The following is a 9,995-nucleotide window of genomic DNA, read 5'->3' as shown; positions in this document are numbered from 1 at the left end:
GCGCCCCGGCCCTCGTCGCGGGGCCCGCGGGGCTGCTCTTGCGCGCGTGGCCGCCTCCGCCCGGGCGCTCCGCCGGGCTCATGTCTCTGGAGGCTCGCGAGGGCGCGGAGGGTTGGAGCGCAGCAGGACGCAGGCGAAAGCGAGGGACGCGGGGCCGGCCTCCGGGCGGCAGCGGACAGCGCTGCGGCGCACGCCCCCTGGCCGGCAGCTCCTCGCAGCCAGCTCCGCGCGGCGGCCACTGCGGGCAGTTTCCTCTATGCAAATCACCCCGCCAGAAACGGAGCCGGGCCCACCCAGGGGAGGAGCAGCCGCCCGTGGGGAGGGGCCAGAGTGCCGAGCTCGCGCGCCCGAGCCGGCGGGGAAGTCCTTGGCGCCTCTGCAGCCCGGGGCCGGGCGCCTTCGTGCCTTGGGGCTAACGCGCCTTGCAGCAACTTTCCCTGCGCTTTTAGGTACGGTAACAGTTCAGCGGCGCGAGCGCTGCAAACTTAGCGGTAGGACCTCGCCGGTGCAGCGGCGCCCTCTGGCGGCCGAGGGCGACCTCAGCGCCACGCGGAGGCTGCAGCACCGCTAGCCGCAGACACCCCAGAAAAGCTTCTTTAGGCCGACGGAGACTTGGTACAGCTGCAGAAAAGGTGCTGCAGTCTTTGTGGAGCCTCCCGAGTTGGTTCTGTGGTGGAAACACAACCTGGCCAAAAATAATTGCATATTTCCAAGACTCGCCACGTCTGACCTGCGCCGAGACTGCGTCAAAGTGCAGAGGGAAACTCGTGTTTGCAGGAGTGGCCGAAACATGAGGGCAGGGAGGCTGAGGACAGCCTCGCCCTGCCAGGCGCGTCCATGTCCTCAAGTGGGCACCGAGGTACTTGCACTAGCTCCGGTAATTTGCAGTTAAAAACAAATCGCTAGCTCCGGCTTTGTAATTTGGGCAGGCCACAATCCTTCAGCAAAAGGCCCATTCTAGCTTCCTGCATGGCTTGTAGTTTACTTAACTTCTGTAGTGAACTACCTCTAAATACTACAGAGCCCGACAGCTACCGCGGCCGCGGCTCCCGAGTTCCAATTCGAGGCGGGGGCACTGCCCCGCACCACCCTGCACTGCCCCGCCGCACCGCGCCTCTGCACCTCTGCGCCTCTGCACCTCTGCACCTCTGCAGCTGTGGCCTCAGCTAAACCGTTCAAGTTAGGTGGTTGGCAGCCACGGCCATGCTCCAACCTGGTGCTTTAGTGTTTAACCACTAACTGAAAAGTACTGGCCAAGCAAACCTGAAGGCTTACTCTGAAGAGGCCAGAACCATATTCCGAATTAATGCTCTTACATAAACATGTTAACGGCCACCAGTATGTTACACATGACCTGTGCGTCACAGCCTCGGCGAACCCAGCCCGCCACCGAGTGGGCCTCCGCCTCCCCCCGTGTGGACTCCAGGCTCCGCCCTCCTCCTCCAGGTCGCAACCCCTAAGTTGACACAGGGAATGCGGGCCATGAACAGGGAGGCACGCTGGGCTGTCTGCAGAGGATGCCACTGCCATCCCCAGCTGAATGTGCAGGGGCGAGCTGTTCCGGGAGCCCTGAGCAAGTTTCAAGCTCTGAGGTTGCTCAGCAGCAGCTGTGGCTTGCTCAAAGGCACCTTTGAGTGCCTTTGAGCACTTCGGCCAAACCTCGGCTTGGGAGGGAGCTGGAGGGGTGAAAACTCACTTCTCTCCTTCGGCACCTCGCCTGTGGGACTCTTGCTAACGCAGGGCAGGCAGGGAGCTTGGCCCACCGAGGGACAGGGAACTGACACAGGGCGCAGTGCAGCTAGCATCACGCAGGTGGCACCAGATATGGGCGTGCCACTTACCAAGGTCAACCTGGCTCCTGCTGCCTCTCACTGGATAGCCTGCTGCAACCTCCATGAACCTTTGTTATGCACAAGGACTTAACAATGTAAAGCACACAGAAGTGGCCACCTGGACCAGGGCCAGTGGCTTGACCCTCATAGGTATTCTAGGGGCTTCTTCCCTTTCTGCTGATCATCCGCCAGCACCCTTATCCTTGTGGAATGTGCAAACCACAGTACAGAATCCCACAGTACAGCATCCAATCTGGGGACCCAGTTATACCAGCAGCAGCAGCAGCCACAGCAGCCAGGCAGATCCTGGGGCTGCTTTTGAAGGCACAGACACACCAGAGGCGATCTCTGAAGGGACACAGTGCCATCTTCCAGGTCAGCGTCACTGAACCAGGGACTTCTTTGTGACAGTATCCTTCACAAAGAACATCTGGTCCAGGAACCACAAGAATGACCACTGCCCAGGACCCACAGGGGACTTTATGCCTCCTGTCCTTGGAGTGCTATTAGTTCTCTAAGTAGAGTACAGAGCAAAGGGCCGACTGAGGACCAGCCGCGGCAGGGCCCACTCTGAGCCCTGTACAGGGCTGGGGGGTTGAGGCGGCACCCTTGTTGGCCCGACTGACACTGTCAGCAGGAACTGCTAGGCTGCAATGGGGGTGGGAAGAACATACCAGGCACCCATACTCCCTTGCCTCACTGAATCTGGAACACAACTGTGCAGGAACCAAACAAAGCCTGATGGTGGACACTCTTCAGGGTAAGAGGCATTACAAGTATATTATAAAAGTAGGAATTATTTGGGTCAGATGGGGTACCACTGATAATGAAAATGTTCAGTCTACTATACAAGACTGAGCATACTTTGTGAGTTAACAGAAAAAAAATAAAAATTAAGCTATATGGTTTTAAGGAACAAGCTTCAAATACATGGGAAATTGTTCTCAGGCTTCCTGAAGGAAGTGTCTTGACTCCAACATCGGGCCCACAAATAGCTCAGTGTAACTGAGGCCATTCAGACCTGAAGTTTTCAGTTTCAAAGATGGAGTTATTGACAGAGATTTACTCTACCTGAACCAGTTAACTAGACAGACTACATGAAAGTTTCTCAGATGCTAGACATCACGAACAACAGTGTCCCTTGAGAGGAGTGCTTTCCCCTGGTCCAAGGGAAGGATTGGTCAGAAGTGGAGAGCGAGTGCAGGTGGAGGCAGCCCAGCGGGAGGAGCTGTGTTTGGGAAGAGGCCTGGAGGAGATGGTGGCCCCGGGCGAGATGCGCATGTGGACCCTGCAGGGACCCACAGGTGCTGAGCAGCTCTGTGAAGAAATGACCTGGGCCGGGAAGCAAGCACCCGAAAGAGAGCTTCTAACCTTGCCGCTCACCCAAGGCCAAGGAGAGTTCTCTGGCCTGCCAGTGTGGGCACCGTGGTAATTCAGAGGACTTTTGACTTACATGGTAGTGGGGGAAAAATTATGCCACACTGCCTAACAAAGTGTAAAACCAAAACTTAAAAAGGTAGAATTCAGTAATGACATGCTATCACATAACGGAAGCACGTAAGAATACAGAAATGCCTGGTACCCAGGAAGGTAAGATAAATGGTACAGAGCGCTGTGCCAGGGATGTAAAACAGCAAGATGTGACCAAAATCAGCGGAAAAGGGCTGGTGGTATAGCTCAGCGGACTAAGTGCTTGCTTAAGGAAGCAAAGGGGCCAGGGTTCGATCCCTGGTGCCGGCTGCTGCGCTGGCCCCACTCTCGGGCGTGCTGAGCCTGCGAAGGGAGTCCAGGTGCGGTGGTGCATGCCTATAATCCCAGCCACGGGGAAGGAGAAACCAGGAGGATAAACCAAACTGGGAGTGAGATACAGAATGAGTAGCCACAGATACCTGAATGTTAACTACTCCACATATTCAAGGAGCTACAGGAATGACTAAGCATGCTACACAGAGATGTGAATGAGATTTTTTAAGATCAAAAAGCAAAATTCCACGTTAAGTTAGTAACAGCATTTTGAGATTTAAAAAAAAATGTGACAATTCCGTAACTAGCAAAAAATATTAGAATCCCTAAGGACGAGGACTGAAAAATAAATGATGGCTACAACTTCTTTTCCAGATTTAATAAGAAACTGTAAACTTAAAATTCAAGAATTTCAAGAAACCCAGACCTAAAAAACTTGAAGATGACCACAAGGACACAGTATGTGTACCTGGAAATGTGTGACAGCAAACAACAAAACCTAAAACTACAGAGAAGAACACACAGAAACAAAGGTGAGACTTCTTACTGAAAACACCGGAGACAGGAAGGAAGCAGCATACTTGTCCACCTAGAACGCTCACCCAGAAGAAAACCCAAGCCTGGAGAGTCCCAGATCTGCCTGAACACTTCATCCTCATCTGAGCCACAAGAGAAAGAAATGTGAAGGAAGGAATCCAGGCAGAAAGAAAACCACACCAGCTGGAAATACGAATCTATACAAAGAAGCTGATGAGCACAGGAAATTTTAATTACACTATCTGGGCATCACAACACTTTTGCCTTTATTATTTAAATCTTACTAAAAGAAAATCAGTGGCTTAGAACAAAAACACCAATGTATTAAGTGCAATGTACGACAATCACAGCACAAAGGCCAGGAGTGGAGCACGGCAGGTTACTGCAGTGAGTCTCACCCTCCGAAGTGACCGAGCATCAGTTAAGGACATACGGTAGTAGGGATGACAGCAGAAATGGAAGTCACTGCCAAATATACTGAGAAGTTATTGGTAGCAAATCACCAAAAGCAATCAAATGAAGTCACGAAAGAAAACACAAAATAAGGCAGGAAGAGAACAACACAAATGGGACAAAGAAAAAACAGCAAGACAGCAGCTCAAGACCTCATCCATACCACTGAATACAGAACACATGAATAGAAAGTGATACAATGGGCTAGCACTAAAAGAGACAAATCTGTTTGTATTCAACTCACTGCTTCTCTGTAGCTAAAGTAAAGTGACAGGAAAATAAACTTTCAGGCTATACTCCATTAGAAGGAACAATCAAGAACTGATGTAAGTTATTTCATTTAATCTTCACGGTGCCCTCAAGAAATTAGGTATTCCTTTTCCAGTTCACAGATAAGGGGACTGCAAAGAACACAGGCTGGGAATGTGTACCCAGGGAGGGCCCACCTGCGACCTGCAAGGTGTGGCCACAGGATGCTTGTAGGGACAGTCCGTTAGGGACACTGGAAACTTTCATTCTATTAACTTTTTAACTTTTTTTTTTTTTTTTTGCTCCGAATGCCTTCAAGGCAGGTTTGGCTGGCTTGAGCTGTGGGGATCGAACCACAGCAACCTGAGCCTGACTGCTTTGTTGAAGCAGCCACTTAAAGAGCTGAGCTAAGGGGCAGGCCCCCACCTTTTTAATTCTTTAATTGGATCTTTATTTCACTTTTTTTTTTTTCTTTCAAATTTCACTTCATTTATCCCTTTCTCACCCCAATTTTTACTATTATGTCTTAGGCCTGAGCTACTGCTTTCTGTGCCTTTATCGCTAAACCCTTCTCTACCGCTAATGGTAGTATAGTTATGCTGCTAGGTTTCCCTGTCAGTATCTGGCCTTTGTGCATCACTGTAGCTCTCCCCTCTATTCTGAAGGGTGGTGTAATTATAGCCTTTACTGTTCTTACAGTATGTCAATACCCAGCTTACCTTTGACTCTATTATTACTGACAATTTCTACTGTTAATGGCAGCACAACTGCTGGTTTCAACTCTATGCTACCATCTGGTTTGTCTTTATCATCAACATAACAGATCTATTTTCCTCTGAATGGTTACTGAGTCCCAGAAGGTTTGACAACTAAGACAGTCCTCAAATACAACATTTAGCTGAAAAGGGTTTGTATAAACCCCAAAACCTAACCAAACTCAATGACACTTCATCACAGGGAGACATCTACAGATCTCCACAGTAGTGACAAGAGATTTCCTATTCTATTTTCCACCTGGAACACAAAAACACAACTATGAGAAAGCAACAGGATGCACCCCCAAATCCTTTACTCACAAAATGCTGATTAACATACCTGAGAAGTTGTAGGCAAACAACTCAAAACCTGAATGGGCAAAATGCTTGAAGAGACTGAGAAACACAACAAATTCATAAGATGAACAGCAAGCTTAAAGAATTAGACAAAAGACTTTTACTAATAAAATATTCAACAAGACTGGGCAATGGTGCAGGCCTGTGATCCCACCACTTGAGAAGCTGATACCGATCACCAAGAGTTCAAGGCCAGCCTGAACCACATAGTAAAATTCTATCTTAGGAAAAAAATAAAATATAGAGGAAACTATTTAAGAAACTATCTTGAAAATTTATGTTGCAACACATTGGAGAACAAGAATAGAAATTTCTAAACACATATGAGGGGGCGTGTGGGTTAGCTCAGTTGTTTAAAGTGCTTGCTTGGGCAAACTCAGGTGCAGGGGACCGTGGTTCAATCCCCAGCTCCACAAACTGCACAAGCCGAAGCAAACCCACCCTTAAGGCAGCCTGAGATAGAAAAAAAAAAAAAATCCTCTAAACACATATGGATTACGAAAATGCAATCAAGAAGATATAAGCACTCTGATTAGAGCAACAGTAGGCAATAACGTGGAAATAAAAACCCTACCTACCAACTAAAAAAATCTCAGGACCTGATTGATTTAACACTAATGTCTATCTGAACTTCAGGGACAATCTAACACCAACACTCCTCGAACTCTTTCATGAAATTCAAAGGGAAAAAGCACTGCCAAACTCACTCCTGGAAGCTAGCACTATCTGACACCAAACCAGACAACTTACAGCAAACGCACCCAGGCCAATCTTCCTAAGGAACACAGGTGCCACTCTCCAACCAGGTAAGGCCAAAGAATACGACACATCATAATAAGATCATCAGCGCTGAGCCAGCTCTACCCTAGAGATGAATGGGGCAGAAGGGCTTTATCTCAAAGTGATAAAAGCCATTCAGAACAAACCCAAACATTATACACTAAATGAGGAAAAATGGAAAGCTTTCCTTCTGAAATAAAATCAGCCTATCCACTCACCATGCCTACTTACTATCATACTCGAAACTTCAGCCACAGCAATCAGGGAAGAGAAAGATATAAAAAGGATATGGGAAAGAGTGAAATCAAGCTATCCTATTCGAAGATGACATGGAACTTCATAAAGACCCACAAACTCCACCAAGACTCCTAGAACTAATAAAATTAGCAAAGAATCAGGGAACACAAAACTCAATAGCATTTCTGTACACAACGAACTGCCATTAAGAAATCAGCCCAAGAGCTGGGTGTGGTGATGTAAGGCTGCAACCCCAGCATTCAGAGGCTGGGCAGGAAGCTCACCTGAGTTGAGGCCAGCCTGAGCTACGTAAGAGTGCAAGGCCCTGTCCCAAAAACAGCAGTAATAACAACACTCCTACCAAAGGAAGAAAATATTCACAATAGCTTAAGAAAATACCTACCAAGTTAAGGAAGTGAAATACCTCTATACCAAAAACTCTTTTTAAAAAAGGAAGACTGAAGAGTACTTCAGAAAAGGAAGATATTCCTTGTTCCTGGATAGGCAAAAGCAATAAAGTATTATCAAAATATCCAGTTACCAAAATGATATACCATCAATGCAATTCCAACCAAAGTACCAACAGCATTCCCTCACAGAATTACAAAAAAAAAATTCTAACACTACACAAACCCAAAAGAGGCAGACTAGCAAAAGCAAGCCTGAGTAACAAGAACAAAGCAAGTCACTACTACAAAGCTAAAAACAATATGGCACTGGCACAAAAACAGGATCAAAGTCTCTTTTTTTTTTTTTGGCGGAACCAGGGATTGAACTTAGGCCCGTGCGCTTGCCAGGGAAGCGGTTAGTCCACTGAGTTATCTCCCCGGCCCCAAAAACAGGATCAACAGAACAGAGCAGAAACAATCTCAGACACATCCAGCCACCTGATTTCAACAAAAGGACCCAAAACACTGCCTCTTAACAAATGATGTTGGGGAAACTGGCTATACACATGCAGTAGAATGAACATAGACCCATTATCTCTCTGTACTAAAACATCAAATAGGATACACAGCAAAGAAAACAACAAAGTTAAGAGACAGCCTACAAAAACGGGAAGGAAGATTTTGCCAGCTTTTCCTCAGGATCAGTATCTTAAAAAAAAAAGGAAAAAGGACTGTCAAAAAATAGGCGACTGAAATGACAGACACTTCTCAAAAGATGTATAGATGGTAAGTATGTTAAAAAATGCTAGAGGGCCAGCCCCTTAACTCAGTTCTTTAGGGGCCAGGGAGATGGCTCAGTAGAATAAATACTTGCCTGGAAAACATAAGGGTCTGAGTTCAATCCCCGGTTCCGCAAAATAAATAAATAAATAAATAAAAAATGCTCAGGGGCTGAGGAGATAGCTCAGTGGTCCAAGTGCCTGCCTGGCGAGCACAAGGACCTGGGATTGATCCCCAGGTCCGCATGCTGAGCCAGCCCCAAAGCCCTGGGTATGCTGTGCTGGCCACTGAGACTGGATGTGGTAGCTGGAGATGTGTAGCCAAATAAATAAATACATAAATAAATGATTAACAATGCTCAGCAACTTTGGCCGTGAGAGAAAGGAAAATTAAAACAACACAAACTCCACCTTACTCCACAAAGAATGACTACCAAGAACTCAAACAGGGCTGGCTGGATAGCTCAGCTGACTAAAGCAATTACTTAGAAAGGTGCAGCAACAAACACCCTCCCCCACATGCTACGAGGGTGATGGAGACTGGGCATGGTGGTACGCACCTCTAATCCCAGCACTTGGGAGGTTGAAAACTGGAGGATCACTAGGAGTCCAATCTGTCCAGTGAAACCCTGTAGACCCTGAGCTTAAATACATTAAAAAAAATTATTAAAAAAAGAACTCGGGGGCCAGGGAGATGGCTCAGTGGAATAAGCGCTTCCCTGGCAAGCGCAAGGGCCTGAGTTCAACCCCTGGTTCCACCAAACAAATAAATAAACTCAAACACCCAAAACCAAATGCTGGTGAGGTTGTGGGGTGGGGGGACCTTCTTACACTACTGATGGGAATCTGTGAACTAGTACAACCATTATGGAAATTCCTTAAAAACATAAAAGCAGAAACTCCATTTAATTCAGGCATACTTCCGTGTATCTTCTCAAAGTCAGACATATTTCAGTGATACATGAATACCTATGTTCATAGCAGCATATTTTATAATAGCTAAAATATGGAGCAATCTGTATGCCCACCAACATACAGAATGGATGAATGAATAAAAAATATTTAGTACCTATTCACCGTGGAGTACTTACTCAGCCCTGAGTGTGAATTCTGAGTCACTTGTGGGAAAATGGCAGCACTTAAGTCTGTAATGCTAAGTGAAATGTACCAGACACAGAAACTAAACATCAAATGGTTTCTCTTATATACGAGAAATTCCAAATATAATTTAGAGCAAAATGGAAGATGTTCGAAAACAGGGAGACAGACTATGTGGACACAGGAAAGGACCTGGGGATGGGGACAAGAAGAGAAGGGAAAGAAGAGGAAGGATCAAGATGAAGTATGTGTATGTACCAATATCACACAACAAGTACTTCATGTACTAGAAACATATAATAAAAACTGTTTTAAATACAATACATCAAGTAACATAATCAAAGTAATATAACTTTCTACCTTCCATTTCATTCCAAGTCTTTGCACAGCACTGTGAATAAGAATCAAACTGATATTTTTGACTCGTTAATCTGGCATATTATTTCTTTGCACATTGCTAGGAGGTAGCAAATTAAAGTTTGAGTCACAGTTTTGTGATAATGATCGGGAGACTTGGCTATGTCATTTCCAATTTCTCTAGTATCTAGCTCTTCAGAATTACTCTATTATCAGCTACAAAATTTCAGGTAGTTTGTCCCCTACCATTAGCTTTACTAACAGCAACTAATTCATCTAGTTTGAAAATTCTGAGGAATGCATAGATTAATGAAAAACCTCAAGTAGCAGCAACAAAACTGAAAACCATTTATTCATCTGTACTTCCATAAATGTCTCAAGAAAACCTAAGCTCAACTTAAACCCAATCTGGCTTTACTAGGATCTCAT

The sequence above is a fragment of the Octodon degus genome, unplaced genomic scaffold (genome assembly GCF_000260255.1).
Source record: "Octodon degus isolate 3935 unplaced genomic scaffold, OctDeg1.0 scaffold00029, whole genome shotgun sequence".
NCBI lineage: Eukaryota > Metazoa > Chordata > Mammalia > Rodentia > Octodontidae > Octodon > Octodon degus.
The sequence above is the reverse complement of the archived record's forward strand: the minus strand, read 5'-3'. Positions refer to the sequence as shown.